The sequence below is a fragment of the Chamaea fasciata genome, unplaced genomic scaffold (assembly GCF_029207755.1).
Source record: "Chamaea fasciata isolate MVZ Bird 193981 ecotype frontalis unplaced genomic scaffold, bChaFas1.0.hap1 SCAF_10, whole genome shotgun sequence".
NCBI lineage: Eukaryota > Metazoa > Chordata > Aves > Passeriformes > Sylviidae > Chamaea > Chamaea fasciata.
In genome coordinates, this window is record NW_027094095.1 from 10,811,847 (window position 1) to 10,829,993 (window position 18,147).

General features: G+C 39.8%; 1 protein-coding gene across 3 annotated transcripts in view; it reads left to right on the forward strand.

The window, feature by feature from the left end:
* PTPRC (protein tyrosine phosphatase receptor type C) overlaps positions 1–18,147 on the forward strand; it is a 58,507-nt gene that overhangs the window by 11,544 nt on the left and 28,816 nt on the right. The gene's annotated exons all lie outside the window — the stretch shown is intronic.

Genomic DNA, 18,147 nt, shown 5'->3' on the forward strand with positions numbered 1-18,147 from the left:
TGTGGAACTGCAGTTTTCAGAATGTGTTAGGTTTCAGTTTGGACAAAGAGCAGTAATTCCCATTTAATGGAGCACAGAACTGAAATGGAAGTAGGAGAAAGATCCCTTTGAAAAACCACTGCACTGTATCTGTCTTGAGCTGTGAGACAGATATTTTTTATATCAGTAATCAGCTCCAAGACTTGGACAGTGGATGTCCGTAGGAAACATAAGTGCAAAATATTGTATAGAAATATTAATATTTTTGCCCAGGTATAAAAAAAGTGTGACGAAAGAAGAAAAAAATCCCTGATTTGTTGACTATTTCAGGTCTCCCTAAGATGTCAAGTCAATTTTGTGTTACTGCTGTAATACCAAGATAAGAGTTTACTAGTAAAAGAAAATACTTTGGTTTCTTTGGGTCATGTTAGGATCTCTGCAGCACAAACTGATTTCAAGCAAGTATCTTTGTATTCTTTGCTGGGGAAGACGACAGACTTTTTTTTTTTTTTTTTCTTGAGGGGGACTATTTTGAGGGTCACTTAGGCTCCTGAATCCCTCATCTGTTTTGGAAATTGTGACCTTTGTACTGGCTTACAATGAATGTGCTGACTTACTGGTAACTTGTAGTAGCAGCTGCAGCCCTGATGCTAAAACAAATGGCGTGGTTTTCTTTCCTAGTAAATCAGGGAGTTTCTTTCTCATGAAAGGTGTAAATTAGTACTGCAGGCAGAATCACCTTTTGCCGTTAGTCTAAAGTGGATGAAAACCTACTGGCTTATCTCCAGCATTTCTTCAGTGATAGCATTTTTTCTGCTCTTTTATCTTTTTTTGTCTTTTTGTCTTTTTTAAAACTAGTGCTCAGTGTCCTGTGCTCATACTTTCTTATAGTTGCCAGAACTAGTGCAGAAGTCTGATTAGCTCTTCCTGGCTGATTTCCTGCTCAGCCTCTTGTCCCCTGCCACCAGCTCCAAAGGCAGGGAAGAGCTGGTTGGATGGCCACAGTGGGAGAAGCTGTGGAATCTGCTATGATTGTAATTCTAAGCACACTTGGAAACAGTCATGGAAACAATGCACTTCATTTTCTTAGTGATTATATCTGATCCCTTTTGAGGGAAATGCACTAACACTCTTGAACTGATTCATCAAGATAGGTGGCATCTTTATCTCTAGATGAGTATGGAAAATTACCTGACCTTTGATGCATATTTTGATAAAAGCAGACACACAGACCTAGGCACAGTTTCCAGGAAGTGTAGGCAGAACACTGTCATTCTTCCAGTCTAAGAAAGAGTATAGGCAATTCTTATAGGTATGAGGGGAGGAATTCTGCCCAGAGGAAGGACTGTAGTGTCTCTGCAGAAGATTCTTACCTGGAGAAGCTTTCAAACTATGTTTGTGGGAGTTTTGCCTGAGACAACATAGCTTGTCTTAAAATCAGTGTTACTAGGGTTTCAGTATTTCACTTATTTAAACCTGTGCCATTAAGAAAGCAGAGTTATTCACTAGTTTAAATTTGATCAAATTCCTTGGGATTCCTTATAAAGAATTTAAACTACATCGTTTATCAGGCCAGACACACAAGGCTTGTTCTCTTGGCCACCCCGCAGACACCACTCAGGATTCAAAAACCATGAACAGACTGCCAGTTTTTACAGTGTGTGGATTTCTGTATGCAAGTAGAAACACAATGATTCTTCTAAAGGGTTTAGAATAGAGTCCTGCTTTCAAGAATGTACCTGAATCTTGATTATTTCACACACATCTTAGTGGTTTTGAGTGAAACATAATGTTAATGATGATCATTTTCATCTTTAAGTGAGACAAAGAAATGTGATTTCCTTAAAAGACCCAGAAACCATTTTTTATGACAATGTCACCTTGCAAAATATTTGTGTCATTAGAGGGAAAAGTATGTATTTGCAGAAATCAGATCACGTATTTATTTCAGTAAGTGCTGGTAAAATTATTTATTAAAGGAAATGCAAAAAAAAAAAAGAGCCTTGGGATACCTGTTCATCATAGCAAATTGTCACTTCATAGAGCTGATATAAAATTTTTCTTCTTCATAAATGGACTTCAGTGCACATTCCTAAACATCTTACTGTTCCGCAGAGCTCAGAACATTTAGCAAGTAAAAGTTATTATTTCTGTTAAGTGGAAACATTCAGAGAGCTGACTTCCAAAAGGTCGCTTGAAAAGGTGCTGAACAAAAAGAAATACTCTGGACCTTTTGCTGAGTAGGAAGCCAAAAAAAAAAAAAAAATCAGAAATGCAGACAAAAGAAGGAACATTTTTTAATCCAAACGTTGAAGTTGATTGTTTGTGACTGTAATTTCATAAAGGAAGTCACATACTCTGCAGCAAACTGAAGCAAAAAGCCCTGTTGAACAACCCAAACTGAGAGTATGACACTGATTAACACATGAAACAAACCATTAATTTAATGAACCCTCTTGGTCAATCAGCAGCATGGTAGGAGGCCTGTACATCACCTCAGCCAGTTGTAGAAATCCTGGGTTAACCTTCTGCATAAATTACTTGTCATCCACGTGAGGGTGGACACTAGAACTTAATCTGATATTCAGCAAAACTACTCCAGGAGGACTTGAGGGCATTAATCTTTCTTCCTGGAAGAGGATTGCTGTCATGTCCAACAGAAAATTTCTGCCTAATTCCAGTCATAGGCATCAAATTGAGCACCAATAAAATGGTTGCTTGGACAGTTGAGTCAGATCAGAGGGTGGCATTTTTTAATGAACATGAAGAAGAGTAAATCAAGAGCAGAGAAATAACAGTAATGTCCCAGTAATTTTATAGCAGGGCTCAGTATGTTTAGCAGCTCCATTTATTTTCTGATCTGGAATTATTGTGGCATTGCAGGAGGTGAATGCAAATGAGAATTAACATGATCGGGATGATGATAGGTTTTAGGGAGGCAGATTGTTATAGAAGTTACCATCTATGTTTCTTGTAAAATAAATCCAACCCCCAAATCAAAACAGATCAGCTGTGCTGGTGATGCAGAGTTCTGACCCAGGACTGAAGTAAGAGTGACACATTTCTTTGAGTCCTCTTTCCATCTATGGGACTATTAGAGCCTTTTCACCGGAGGTGGAAGGTGTTGCAGAGTGTGAGTGGTTGCAGTGTTGGTGCAGTCATAGAGGAAGATGAAAAGTCTCACTACAGGAAATGTGATCATTAGGGAAATGATCTGTAACAAAATTCATTGTGATGCCACATTTCAGAACAAAAAGGTGCTTCAAAGCTTTTAGCTCAAAAACAAGCTCAAACCCAAATCCATATGACTTCTTGTCATACAGAGACAGGAGATTTCACTCAAAATAATCCTGAGAACAGCTGACAGTGTGTGATGCTGAGTTTTTGAAATGTTAGATGTTTCTTGACCACAGATTCCATCTAGATGCTTCACAATGCAATTGCTGGAGGAGAAACCAGTTTGATTGCAAATACATCCTAGCTTGGTCTCTCTACTCATTATCTTTATGGTACACTCGCTTTTCATATTCCTGCTGTTGTTTTTAAATCCAAAATTCTTTCTGAACTTCAGCTCTTTGATTATCCTTTGCTAAAAATAATTAGACCAAATCTTGTTTCAATGTCCAGTGTCAAGTACTTGCAATCTTACTGGTGAGTCTTTTTAATATTGTTTTTGATGGATTTATTAATGTAATGATCAAGTTGACAAGCACCGTCTCAGCTTATGCTTTCTTCATAGATGAAGTCTTTCTATGAGGAAAAGAGAGGAAGTTAAAAAGATTCCTTAGTTTCTCAATTTGGATAGGAGTTGTCTGCATGCTACAGAAACAAAAAGGAGGTTTAAACATCCCAGAGGGCAGATTTTCCAGATCTGGGAGATTCAGAGGATTCTCTGGAGATGTAGGGGTTGTTCATCTTCTGCAAAACAAATTCTGACCACCTTCCTGCTTACAAAGGCCAGAGGCATTTCAAGGACACACCCAATTGCTCTACTTTTGTGCTGTCAGCAGATTAATAATTAAACAGAATGAATTTTCTGTATTTCTTTCCACTGGAATTTATGATCTGTCCGTCAGGGCAACTTTATTGAAATCAACTGATTTTTGCTGTTTTCTAATATTTTTAGTTTCATTACACAGACAGAATTATTTGTTGTTTGGGGTTTTTTAAATTTAAATTAGAGAAACTGTATCAATAGGGATCTTTTTCAAAAGTTTAATAATGCAAACTATGAAATTAAAAAATGCATAAAAATTGTAAGGTAGAAGAGAAATCAGGTGTGACACGCCCAGATGTGAACATCCTTGCCTGGCTCTCAGCCCTCTGGCTGTCCAGGAAGTCACCCTGATGCACCTTGCTGCTTCCGTCTCCCCTGCAGATTTAGGCTTCCTTCAAGTAGAGCCACAGGGTGGCAGATGGAGGTGCTTCTCCTTTGGTGCCAGGTGCTTGATCTGGACTTGCAATCTTGGAAGCATTTTCAGGTTTGTTGGCATAGTAATATTCATCCATTTCTACTGATGCATGAAGGATGGAACTGGAGGTCATTCGTATGTCTCCCATCATACTGTTAGGCAGTGTGTAATTTTTCCAGTGATTGATTTGCCCTTGCTGTAGTAAGTCACCACTTTTTACCTAAAAAACTCCATGACTTGGTTTAATGTCGTGTTTTAATGGATGCTTTTTCACAGAGAATATATTCTACTTTAAAAAAACACAGCTAACAATATGCAGATGCAGTGATTTGTTTTAATGATCGAAAAATCCTCCATTGCCAGTGCTTGGGAGTGCACACTAATTGAGTTTGCATTCTTCTTTGTGAGGACAAGGCACACATTTGTAGATTCTCACTGCAAATACCATTAAGTTAGACTGGAAATTGGGCAGACAAAGAAACACATTCACTCCATTGTCTCAAGCTCCCAGCACACATAACCAAAGGACTCCTTGCACAGTTTAAGGCAGTGGCAGAGATATACCATGAAGAGCTTCTATATTGTGAGTATTCTGTATTTGGAGTTAGTCTTGTAAAAATAAATGCACACTTAGTATTAGAAAGTGAGAGATGTAATTATGTTACATAAATGCAATGTATTGAAAGTATATATGCTATCTTCTGGGTGTAATTTAAACAGTAAAAGTTACATCTCCTTTGAAATCCCCAGTGCTGTTTCTGCAGAATATGAGCTGTAGTCTTCTCTGGGACAAGAGATTTAAAGTTAGCTCTAGGAGAAAGCATTTTAGAATGCATGGGAAAGAAAGTATACAAATATAAACTGAAATCCTAGAACCTGTAAGGAAATTATGACAACACACTGTGCAAGTGTGTGCCTCAGTCTAAATGGAAGAGGGAGCAGTAAAGCCAGAGAAAAAAATAGAAGCTGGATTATGAGTGTTTGTGTAGGTACTAGTGGTTTTCTGAAGATGAAAATCTAAAGTGATACTAACTAAAGATAATATCTACTACTGTAGATAAAATTCAAAGTATTTATTACCAAAATTAAGAAATTAATTAATGAAATCACATAGACCATAATTAATTAACAAATTATTCCAAAGTATGAGAAGAGCTGTGAATAACTTGATGGGTCTGCTAGATTGTTTAAAAGTACCAGAAGCAATAAAACAGAAGACTAAAGTGCCTTTTTACAAAGTTTTCATGCAGTCAGCCCCAGAGAGATTCTTGGTCAGTGCTGGAAAGTGTAAAGCAACAGTAGAAAGCAGGGTTGGCTACAGGCTGTTTGTGGTGTGCGGAGGGGGCCCAACAGTTTAACAGCACAAGGTGTTTGCTTCTGGGAGTACTGGGGAAGAACAGAAATGGAACCTGTTGCCATTGTATTTTTCTTTTTTTAAATTAATGCTAGATTTTCTTTTAGGAAAGAAAAGCTTACGAATAAACTTATGAAAAAAAGGCTTGTGGATCTTGTCTTTAGGAAGTAAGTTTCTGAGCTGAATGTTGTGGAATTCACCCAACATTTCTTGAAGGACTTATGAATATGAAATTCCAATTAAAAAAACCAAAAACAAACAACAAGAAGACAGCTACCTGAGCATCAGCTGCTGCGGTAGAGGTAGCCAGGGGATCATCATTTTAATGGTTTCTCTTTGGACTTTAGGTAAATGAAGCTTCGGTAGTTAAAAAATATGTGAAATAGTAGTAGCAAAAGGATAAAAGAAAAAAAGTGCTTTGGATGTTTGTACTGGGCAATTCAGATCATCCTAGCCCAGGACAGTCTCTGGATATTCTGTGCAATGCTCACAGAAGGTAAATTACAATCTTTTTGCTTAGATATTTGGTGTCTCACAGTGTACCATGAGATTTGTGTCATTGTGGTGGTTGCCTGTGTAGTGCTTTGTAGCTAAAAAAAAAAAAAGCTAAAAATGAAAAAAAAAAAGTCATTAGGGAAACTATACTTTCTCGTTCTTTAGTTTTGCAAAATTCTGTGTCTTCAAACAATGTAGTCAGAAGTGTTAATGCTTCTGTACATGGCCACCATTCCCCTGACCTCAGTGAGGAACTTTACTCATTTGTGGGTTGACAGGCAGCCTTGCCTGGGAATGAGAAGGTGCTTGCTGGTGATGCAAGCTGAGAGCTGCTTTGCTAAGTACAGACCAGTGCTCTGCTAAATGGAGATAAAATTCAGGCACCCACATCCTGTCACACCATTTAGTTCTTACAGTCAGCCATTTACCAGGAAATTGAAATAAGTCCATTAGCTCCAAACACTATTAAAAAACAACAAAGACTTTAAAAAAAATATGTTTTATTTGCCTTATACTGTGCACAGTTGAAAGTGTGCCTTGTGAGCTTAACCCTCTGCTCGTGCAACTCTTCCTGGTGGTGGCAGAGGAGGAGCAAAACCAGCTCTGGCTATTCCTCTGCCATATTAGGTTTGCAGGTGAACAGGAGTAAATTCATAGAACTGGTAGCTAATGCAACTCTGCTTGTACATCTGTAATCATTATTTGCTGCCAGTTCCTGTGTCTGTTCTTACCCTTGTACCAAAGATGTTGAATATGCAGCTTAAAATTACTGAAAAATTCAACTGTGTTTTATTCTTGAAATACATATATGTTTCAGATTGTTGTTGACTAGGGAAGTAGACATTCTCCTTTTGTTACTCTATAATGTTAGCAACTTGAATTAGCAATAAATTATTAAATGGGGCTGACTGGGTCTATTTTGGAAATTCTTCTGAAATCAGTATGTTATTTGAAAAGAAATACAAATTTTAATTAAGCTTCTTAGTTTACCTGAAGTCAAACCGTATTATCCCAGTGAGAACTGGACAAGAACAGGAAGGTAAACATAGTGACATGGTTATGCATCACAGGCTTGCTGGGCAAGCAGATCTGAACTACTGTCTTGGTAGAAGACAGAACGAATCCCTGTGATCCTATCACCTCTGAATTTCAGAATTTCTGATCAAGTTGGCAGAAAGATAGTAAACTGTCAAGGCTTCCTAAATGGCAATGTAGGTGGCAAGTCTGAGGTGGCTGTAAGTGCCTAGTGAAACTCTGGTGCAAGAACATGTCAGTGTAACTACTGAGTGAGACTGAGCACTTCTTTCAGATGGGGATATTTGTGCTGTGGAGACATCATCAGAGTTGTGGGCCAGTGTCCTGGAGTGTGTCATAAACAGATGCACAATAAGAAGATAATGAGGTGCCAGGCAGGTAGGGACATGGGACCACTGCAGTTTAGAGGTCAGCTGTGATGGAGCATCAAATCAGGAGCTCCCAAACATTGGCTGGTAGGGAGGGCAGGAGGCAAAAAAAGAGCAAAAAGTAGCCAACCACATATGGCTTTTGCAATTTCAAGCTGCACAACAGAGAGTAGCGTTGTTGGGTGGATATGCAGAGGATAGTGGAGCCCTGCAGCACCTGCCCCAACCCCCTCTCTGAGCCCATTCGTGTGTCAGCCATGCTTGAGAAGCTGTTGTCAGTGTCAGCATTAACGCAGAGCCTGGGGAGGAACAGAAGCAGACCTTTTGTCAAACCTACTACTACAGACCAAACACATGTACCAAGGGTTTTATCTACTTTTAAGTGTTGAAATAATCCCTCTGCCCCTTCCTGCTGAGGTGGTGGATTGCAGTGAGTTTTATCTGCTATATGTGATGTCTCTGTATCTCTGCCAAAGCAAAACTTTGAGCTGACTAATGGATAAACACCAACATTGAATGTCAGCTTTGTCCCCTAAGGTCTGAAGGTAGAAACAAGACAATAAGAACCCTCCCATGGTTAAACCACTCAAATCTAACCTGAAGGTGATTTGAACTGAAAAGAGACTTGGACCATGTGGCTGGCTGACTGTGATGACTCATAGCCAAAAAGGACATGACTCCCCGGTGCAGCCAAGTCAGGCAGAGAGGCCCCTGAACAAGCAGTAACACAACTACTGGCGGAAGCAGGACTTTTACAACCGCATTCAGGAGTGTAGTGCCAAAGCTCATTAACTTTGATGAGGTCAAAGATGACTTTCATTAGCAGCTGCCAGTAACTTAAAACTGAAAGACAAAACAAGCTTGGCAGTCAAGCCATTTTAGCCCTGTGCACCTTTGCACAAGTAAAAGCACTTGCACTCCTGGCTGGAGGGCCAATGTTCTGGCAAGAGGCCCATATTCCTCATGTAATGTAGGCCAAAGCCATGGTCAAATAGATTGCGATGGTTCTAATTAGAAGTTCCTTGTGATACCAAGTGCCATGGGATCCCACTGAGCCATCAGCCAGTCATCTCTGCAGAGCCAGCTCCTCTGCTACTGCCAGTTCCCCAATCACTCATGATGTGGGATTGAGCAGAGGGAATCTCAGCTCCTTGTTGGAGATGTTGTGGATCTCAGTGCCATTTCTTGCTTTCATTGGACAATTCTTTTAACAAGTTCCATTTCCATTCATCAGAGAATCCTGTCCCTTTGGGGTGGCTGTCTGCCCTATACATGTGCCAAAACTGAATTGACAGCCTTTATTTCGATTCTCTTTTACACCATCTGCTGTGGCACTGGAGGATTGGCTATTCATACCCTAACAGAAACACACTATATCCTTGGTACAGGGTTCCATTCCCTGATCATTGTGTTCCTTATTTTTCTGAAAGTTTAATAGTCTTTGTAAAGCTTTCTTTTGACCCAGGCAACCTTAAAAACAGTGTGACATATCTTTCATTGCACTATTTCAGACTGCTTTATGCTGTTGTCGCTGCAGATGATGTTGGTCTGTCCTTAATTTCTTTGGCTCTTGGTTATGTAAATGTATCTAAAGAACATATTTTATATCCAAAAGGAAAGAAAGATCACATTGTGTTAACAGTGCAGGATTTTTTGGGTTTGCAGCAGATGAGCAGAGCATCTATCATGCATCCTTGACCATGGAATTTCCTACAAAAGTGTCTTATGTGGAAAAATGGAAATCCAGAAGCTAGATTTTTACTTTTTTTTTTTTTTTTCCAAGTTCATGAACATACTGTTGATAATCCTGATTGAAATGTTGCAGTTTCTTTGTCTTTCTCAGTTGCCTTGCTAATGTTGGGCACCATAAAAAATGGTCTTTCATAATTTTAATATGAATTAAGCTTTCTTAAAATATTCAGTTTCAGCATCAAGTATTATGAAAACTGAAAAAATTGACAAAGAGTTTGGGTGTGAGGGCAGTAGATTTTACAGGGCTTTGATCATAGTTCAGTTTATCCAAGCACTAACAGTTTACACGCTGGTGCCGAGCATCCCATGGAAATCCAGATGATCCCACACTTGTGTTGGTCGCTGTGCACCAAATGGAGGTACAGAGAAGGCTCACATGCCTTCCTGAGCCAGCAAAGCTGAGTGCTGAATTAAGCACTGTCAGTGCCCACTTCCTGCTTGTGTGTTGCTGGGGGGGTTATTGAGAGATCTGTTACATGCCAGACTCTTTAGAAGTCTTGATTCACATGATCTTTCTTCAAATTATGATCTTTTTTTCAAGATATACTTAGTTCCTACTGAAGTAAATGACAACAAATTTCTGTGCTTCCTTGAACACCTACCAGAAGGTTTTGTCTTTTTTAGTTTGTTTGTACTATCAATTTTGTGGGTCATACATATGAAATGCAAAATAATAGGTGCTGAATAATATCTTCAAGTGCCTACATCTACACAACTGAAAAAACCTTATATATTTCTGTATTAAAAATGAAAGAGCAGTCAATTTTACCAGTTCGTGTGGCCATACATTCACCAGTATTTCAACCAAATACTGTAAAAGTACTTAGACGTTTGCACATACTTGTGTCTTTCTGCTGCAGCTTTTCCATCTGTCATGACAGCAGACAGTACACACACTACTTCCAAACTGCTTCATCTATGGGGATGTGTGTATACAAACTGATACTTGTGTTACAAAGCAAATTGGGTTTCTGACCTCCCACCTCCAAGTGGGAGTTGTTCTTGTTATTGTCGTAAGATGTGTAATGATACTATATACACATTTCTTATTATTAGACATAAGAAATGTTAACAGGTCTGTGGAATTTCCTGGCTTGTGCATAGCTGTGCCTATATAAAGAGTGTAAAATTATTTGGAGCATGAAATTGGATGTTCTCTTAACTTTGGCCTGAGGGCTTTCTGTGGGTCTCTATACATTGAAAGGTCCATACAATTCTTTTCCTAAACAAATTCCTGTCCTGGCATCCTTATCTAGTATCTTTGATTTTTCTTTTCTTTCCCAGACCACTCATTTAATACTTTTAAAATAAAAAATTGTAGTAAAAAAATGAAACTTGAAATGTTATTGAAAATTGCTTGCCACAGGCAAAAGATGGAAGCACAGACTATTTATGTTCTTCTTGCCTTGAATTATTTAAAGAGATACTGAAATCAGTCTTGTTCAAATCCTGAGGAACATGAGCTGTAGATTTTTGCTGGAATATGGGGCACCATGATCCCTGTGAGCAGAGCGGATTCCTTCCATTCTGAGCCCTTTTTTTTTAATTTCCTGAAACGTTCAGCATACAGTCTTTTAGAAAAGGTTGATCAACACAGGATTTAAAGAAAAAATTGATTAATTGTTTTCACCTCTCTTTGCTTGTGATTATCAGGCGGTTTGTTAAAGTTGGATCTCACATCTCCAGTTTGTTATAATGAAAATAGCAAATGGAGAAAGAGGAAAAAAAAAAGAACACATTTAAAAAGCAGTGAAAGGCCCAGCCCTGGATGCTAAAATTACTGATCTGATTCCAAAGGAAAAATAAAGAAGGAGAGGGGATCAAGTAAATCACTTTCACTTAACTTTCACTTCATTGAATTCCAGAAGAGTTGTGTGGACTCTGTTCTTTTCTGAAATCCGTTTGTCATTGCTTCTGACGTGACATGAAGTAAGGCCCCTTTCTTGACCTGCTCAGCTGCTCAGCTTCCCTGAAGGGACAGAGCCCGGGTTTTGCAATCCAGATTTTGAGATAGTGAAAGGCTTTTGTAAGTGTGTGCATGGCATTCTGGGGAGCTTGAGTTCAAGGAGTTTCTCTCTTTGCAGCCTGTTCCTGTTTATGCCATCAGACGGATGTGAGGGTATTTCTTATGGCACTTTCAGATCCCTTGTCTGTGAACTTCATAATTTTCCATTAATTTCTAATTGCAATATGCCACTATCTGCACTTTGCATGGTATGTTAAGAGAGGCCCAGACATGGAGGATACTTCCAACCACTCATGCAGTTAAATGATTAAAAAGTGCAATTCCAGGATAGGACTTGGTCACAGTCCCAATTTTCCTCCTTCTAGCTGAAGAAAACATGGATTTCAGGTCACACATCAAATATGGGACATTTTGATTCATTTGAATAGTGTAATTTCTGCTTTTCACAGAATCCCAGAATCAATTAGGTTGGACAAGACCTTTGAGATCATGAAGTCCAACCTATGATGTAACACCACCCGGTCAACTGGACTATGGAATCAAGTACCATACCCAGCTTTTTCTTAAACACCTCCAGGGAAATAATGAAAATGAATGAAGAATTTTAAGAGGCAGTTGTCTGGAAGATAATGATATGCATCACTGAATGATTTACTTTTCAAATGATTTTTGCATGAATAATGCTGGTAGAATCTGACCCTTACGTGATGCTTCCTCTCAACATTTTGTGTGAATAGATTACTGTGTTTTAAATTGCACCCTAGCAAGTTTGCAGGTGATTTAGCTGTTGGTCAGTGAACACTGGCCATCACAGTATTTTATGAACAGTAAAAATTTTATTCAGTAGTATACTTGATGAAGGATATTCAATTCTGATAAATTTTGGCCTGAATGTCTGGCGGAAAAAGAAAAAAATGAAGATAGTAGCCAAGTAAAATCACTGTCCCTGGAAAAAAGAGAGTTTGCTGGCTGCAGCTGGCAGCCCCAGGAGGGTGAGGAAGCTCCCCAGCAGGCAGAGTTGGTATGGGAACGGTTCTCCACTGAGCTGCATGATTTTTTTTTCCCTCTGTACTCTCCGTCCTTTCAGGAAAGAGAAACTAGTTGTCTGTCAGCCACTGCTGGTTAGGATCTTCTCTTCATGCTGGAAGAAATCTGGGTCATAGGAGATGACTGAGACTAGCAGGATAGTTTAGAGCATTGCTGCTTAGAGATGTGAGGCTGGGACTTCAGCTCATGGAGCACAGGGACTGCTAAGGGTCCTGTTAAGCTTGGAGCAAGAAGTCGCAGAAATACAAATGACAGATCACTGGAAAAGGAAATTTTTGTGCCACATCTTTATTCTGATTTGTGAATCTTTCAAAGGCTGAGACTGTGCAGGCAGAGTAACTGGGCACAATAAAACCCAGCACTGTCTGGAGGTACTGAGCAATGGCTTGTGCATTTTCTGCTGTGGAATAAAGCAGCTAGTTTTCTTTAAGCCTGAACTGCACAATCATCAAATAATTTAATTAAAATTTAATGTTTAATTTTGTGAGTAGATAAAGGCAGATCCTCACTCAGATCTTCACTCTGACTCCAATGTGCCCATTTGAACCACAGGCATTTCTGAAGTATCAGAAATGTGGTTTTCACGGCACTGTCTGAAAAGTGTGATTTTTGCAGCAGTACTGAATTACCTTGGTGAAGGGAAAAACTCTGGGAATGGTGTAGCTACATCTGTACGTTCATCTGTGTCACTAGGCCAGAGGTACTCTGTGACTGCAGCTTTCAGGGCTCTAGATTCTTTCTGTCCCCAGCTGCTGCTGCTGCTGAGGGGCACACCACTCAGGTGCTGTCAGTGCTGCTCCACCTTTGCAGCAGTTATTCAGTGTTGCTCTCTGGTGGGCTGTTGCTCTGTCATTTGTCACACTCTGGTCCTGCTGGCTCGATTCTGTGTGCCACCACGCAGCCCTTATTGCCCTGCCCTCAGCCCTTGGCCAAGATGAAGCCATGGCACTCCTGTGGTACATTTATGTATCTTGTATCAGTAAAAAATCTGCAGTGCATAGCAATCAAATAAATGGGTTGGTAGGGTGTTTCACATAGCCTAGAGAAAAATATTATTATGAAAAGGAATAACTCACAGGCAGATGTGAGTTCTTGAAAGAAATGTTCTTTTTAAAAATCACTGGCTGAATCATTTTGAAAATCACTGATTAGAGTCCTCACTGACATAATGCTCTCAGTAAGTACAGAGCTGTTGATCCAAGGATTTCATGCTAATAGAACTCTGGGAAACAGAAGGTATCTCTGATTTCAACAGGCTTTATGTTATCATTGGCTAAAATGCTAATCTTAGAATCACAGACTTACAGAAAGACTTGGGTTGGACTATACCTTAAACCTCATTTACTTGCAGTCTCCCCTACTCTTCATATGGTACTAAACTGTATATGGTTTGAAGTTTGAGCTAATTAAAGACAGTTTAGAGGAGTATTTCCAAGCTGATTTTGATTTTTAGAGCAAAGGACCCATTTTATATTGCTGACAAAATTACATAAAAAGTTATAAGCAATCGGGAAGATCTACAAAATCTGATAATGGTTTAATCTTGAAGGAACTCAAAGGTATCTGTCTCTGAGAAGCAGAGAAGCGAGTCAGGTATTTAAATAAGCCATGGTCCAATGAAGGGCCTGAAATGAAGAAGTTTGCCCCTGCCTCACACTCTCACTAAAAGCCTGTCAGTTCTCAGATGTAGTCTCTTTTTCTGATCAAAACAGCTGCCTTCTGCTGTTCTCCACAGCTCCCTGTGACCAGTAGAGCCAGCAATTGCAAAAACCATGGGAGTAGGAATTGAAAGGGCAATATAATAGTTGTAAGTTCTCTCCTCCTTCTGCTTGCCATAAACAATATCCATTGAGCAAATCCTGAACCATCCTGTCAGTGCCAACAAGCAGAGCAATATGGAGCAAGTGTATCTGTTCAAGGTAGATGTGGGAAAGGAAGATCAAGGAAGGTACAGCAGGGCTGGAGAAGTCATGACCGAAGTTAGAGGGACTGGCCCTGGGAAGCAGAGTTTAGCATGGGAACAACATGAATCTGGCTCAAGACTTCCTGTGCACAAATACTGAAAATATATAAAGGACAAAGCAAATATTAATACAGATTTTTTTTGCATGTAGCACAAAATTGCCAAACAAATATCACAGGCAATCTTTCATTCCTCATGGATAGGTGTTTCTTAATGACTGTGGAGAGTACCCAGCATTTCACAGCTGAAGGAACTGTTACATCAGGGTTTGATATTTACCTCTCTTGCAGACAATTCACATGGTGACAAGGACTCCCTGCAAAGCAGTCTGGACTTCATCCCAAAGATTGCCACCCCTCACTGTATCATATTAATGAACCTGTAGAACTGAAAATAATTACAAATGCAAATGTGATGAAAAGGAGTTTAATAGGGACTTTTCACAGTGTACTAGAGAAGTGGTTTAGCACTAAGATAAGTCTGATTGCTTGGGCATGTGGGTGCTATGGTAACTCCGTTTGCATTTGGAAGCACTTCAGCTCAAAACCACAGTATGCTGCACCCTCTTCCTTTTGAGCAGGGCTCTGTAGAAGAAAGGCAGAAGTAAACAGCATGAGAGAAACCACAGAGCAGCAAAGGCATCGTTAGCTGTACAAGCAGGTTAGTGCAAAGCTATCCTGTGAAGATTGAAAATGTCATTTAAAGTATGGTACAAGTGGTAGAAAACCCCTCCTGACTGCTAACACACAGTATTTCTGGGTATTTATTTTAGCTTTGCAGGAACTGTGTTGGCAAAAAGAATTTGACTTGCTGCTTTGTTCTACTTCAGGATTATGGTTTTGAGAAATTCTACATATCATTGGTAACAAGTAATACTTCCATTAAATCAACGTTCCTTCAGGGAAATGTCTCTTTTGCTCTGTGTTTTTATTTTCTTCTGGAAAAAATTAAACTCCTGTGTTTATTTTGCATAATCTGAACCAGAAAAATACTTTTTTTAAACGGTCAGAAATATTCAACATATTGAATGGACGTTGTGGTCCTCCTCGTATCTATCAGTTATAAATTCTTAATTCCATCCCTTTCTTCTGGTGGCTCCCCTTGTGCTTGATTGCTGGCTAATTTGAATTTTTCACCTTCTCCATAGCTGATTAATGCACATAGTTGACGCTGAACTTGAGGAGGATAGGGATAACTCCGGCCTTGGAAGGCAGACAGCAAGGAGAGGGATCTAGAGCAAGCATTCATTTTAGAGGTCAATTTTCACTAAGAGTGAACACCACATCCTGTCACGTTAGCCGGAGTTAGAGCAGCACTCATTCCTGAGCTGTGCTCCGCAGGAAGGCCACGCCTTCCCCACTGCAGCTCAGGTCTCGGCACTGGCAGGTGCTTGGGAACAAAAAGGCCTTTGACTCTCAGATAATGCTTTAACCAAAGGTTAAAGGTGCAGGAAAGAGCGCCAGGATCAAACTCTTGGGCAGCAATGCACTGTGTGAAAGATTTGCTGTGGGAGGCAATTATTAATGAACTTGTACAAAAAGAAATATTTTGAGAAATCAGGTGGAAACTATTTTAATTATCATTCTGAAAAGTCAGAATGGACATTACATCCAGATGTCAAAAGCAAACAATTGGCATTTCTCAATCAGAACATTTTAGAATTTTTGTTAAATTAAAATTTACAGTTTCTACATTTTATCCCTAATTTCTCATGAAAATAAATATTGTAAATATTGCCTGTGGAAAAGAAATTGTAACATTTATTTAGTTCAAATTCCTATGATTGCTATATGGCTATGAAAACTTTTATCAATTAGATAATGAATAACTTAGAATGATTTGATGGCTTCATCTTCAATGACCACAAGAGTAGGTTTTTATTTTAGGACTCTCAGAAATGTCTCTGTCATCTGAGAAAATTCTGTACTGTAAACTCAAATGAGTAGTTTATTTTTTGACTCAGAGCATGAAAAATTTCACATATTTTTAATATGAACTCTATATGGCATTCTTTTACTCATTTTTCAAAAAGCAGCAGTTTGTCCAGAAACTGGAAACATGCTTAAGTTTTTTCTTCCCCAGAGTTAGTGATAAAGTGTAATTCTGAAGTCTCTGATTATGAAAGCATTTCAGCACATGTGGTCCCACCCATAAAATTTGAGGGGTCCTCTGTGGTATAGAATTACTCAGATGTTTAAGTGTTTGCTAGTCTATTCTTAGGTCTGCCCAGATTTGTTTATAAAGTAGCAATGGATCCCTTCGTTTTTTGTATTCAGCAAAAATAACAGTAACATCTCTGGCCCTGATGCTCATTTACTTTAAGGTCTCTTTTGCTGGATCTGGCAGCACAAGGGAGCCTTAAAGTAGGTGTGAATTACATCCTATCCCACTTGAAGTTTAAAAATAAATCAAAGGGCGGCTGGCAGCATTTTGTAAGGCTCCTTGCCTTACTCACCCTTCACCTCCCACCAGGAACTGTTCTTTTTTTGCAATTTAGTGTTGGCTTGCAGGGGAGCTGCAATGTCTGTGCTGTTTGCTAGGAGACCCCCTCAAAGAGCTTTACTCCATCTGAACAAGTAGACCACATCCTGTTGCTTTCTGTGCAGATGTGAAGAGCCCTGACCCTGTTGAAGCAGTGCCGTTCAGCTGTGAAAAGAGGGAAGGCAGAATCTGGACCGACATTAGTTGCTTGGTGTAAAATGCTGCCTGGTGGGGGTTGCTGGGGTCTGTCCAATATACTAAAGGCTGGAGAGATCCTGGGAAAAGGGCAGCAGCTCTGCAGAATCACTGAGCATTTTTCCTGGCAGCAAAACCCAGCCGCCAACTGTTTTACAGACACGAGGCTGAGAGGAAGGATTACTTCCTCTGCCCCCTCCCAGCTCTGGCAAAGACACGAGGAATGCAGCTGGATGTGAAGAGCCAGCTGGTATGGTACCACGCTAGATAAAACACCAAATGCACTATTAGCAGAAGAGGCATCCTCCTTTCCACATTGCTCTGTGCTGTGTGTATGGAGGAATGCGGTCCTGCAGCAATCCTGTGCTCAGAGCAGACAGCCTGAGCTGCTGCCATGCAGGCATATTCTCCTGGCCAGTCCAGCAGGAAATACAACACCAGGTCCATTTTACTCACTGTGCAAATTAAGCAGCAGAATGGAGTTAAAAGGCATGTTCCTTGTCATCAGCTAATGAGTTTCTGCCCCTATAAATGTGATAACATTTTTAGGCTCTTAATGCTGATTCAACAGGATCTCCATCTTATCAGCTGTAGTTTCTGTTATTAATAGCGCATGCACACAGGAAATGTGTGCTGGCACTTCCTGCTGCTCAAGATCACACCCTGGACTTCCTTGAAACACATTTTAACTTTTAACATACATTAGGTGGTCCCAGTTGTCTTTTGTTGAGTTGTTTGGTCCTGCCAAGTGAAAACATTTTCCTGAGGCAGCAAAAAGCTGTCTCCATATACAACTGCACTTCTTACACAGGTGCAACCGCTCTGCACAGTGAGTGCAGAGTCAGTACTGCAGCTCCTGTACCTCCAGATGTGACCCAGACAGACACTTCTGTCCAAGGGGTTTGAGAGGTTGGCTTTTTTTTTTTTTTTTTTTTTTTTTTTGGTGGCCTGTATTCTTTCACAATTTTTCCATTTGCTCATCTTGTTGAACACTGAAAGTACTTCATGAGGCAGTACTCCCGTGTTTCACTCACAGGGCCGGCACACCTTTGGGCTTTCAGGAGGAAGAGTGATCAACTCATTTGTTTTAGGTGTATTTT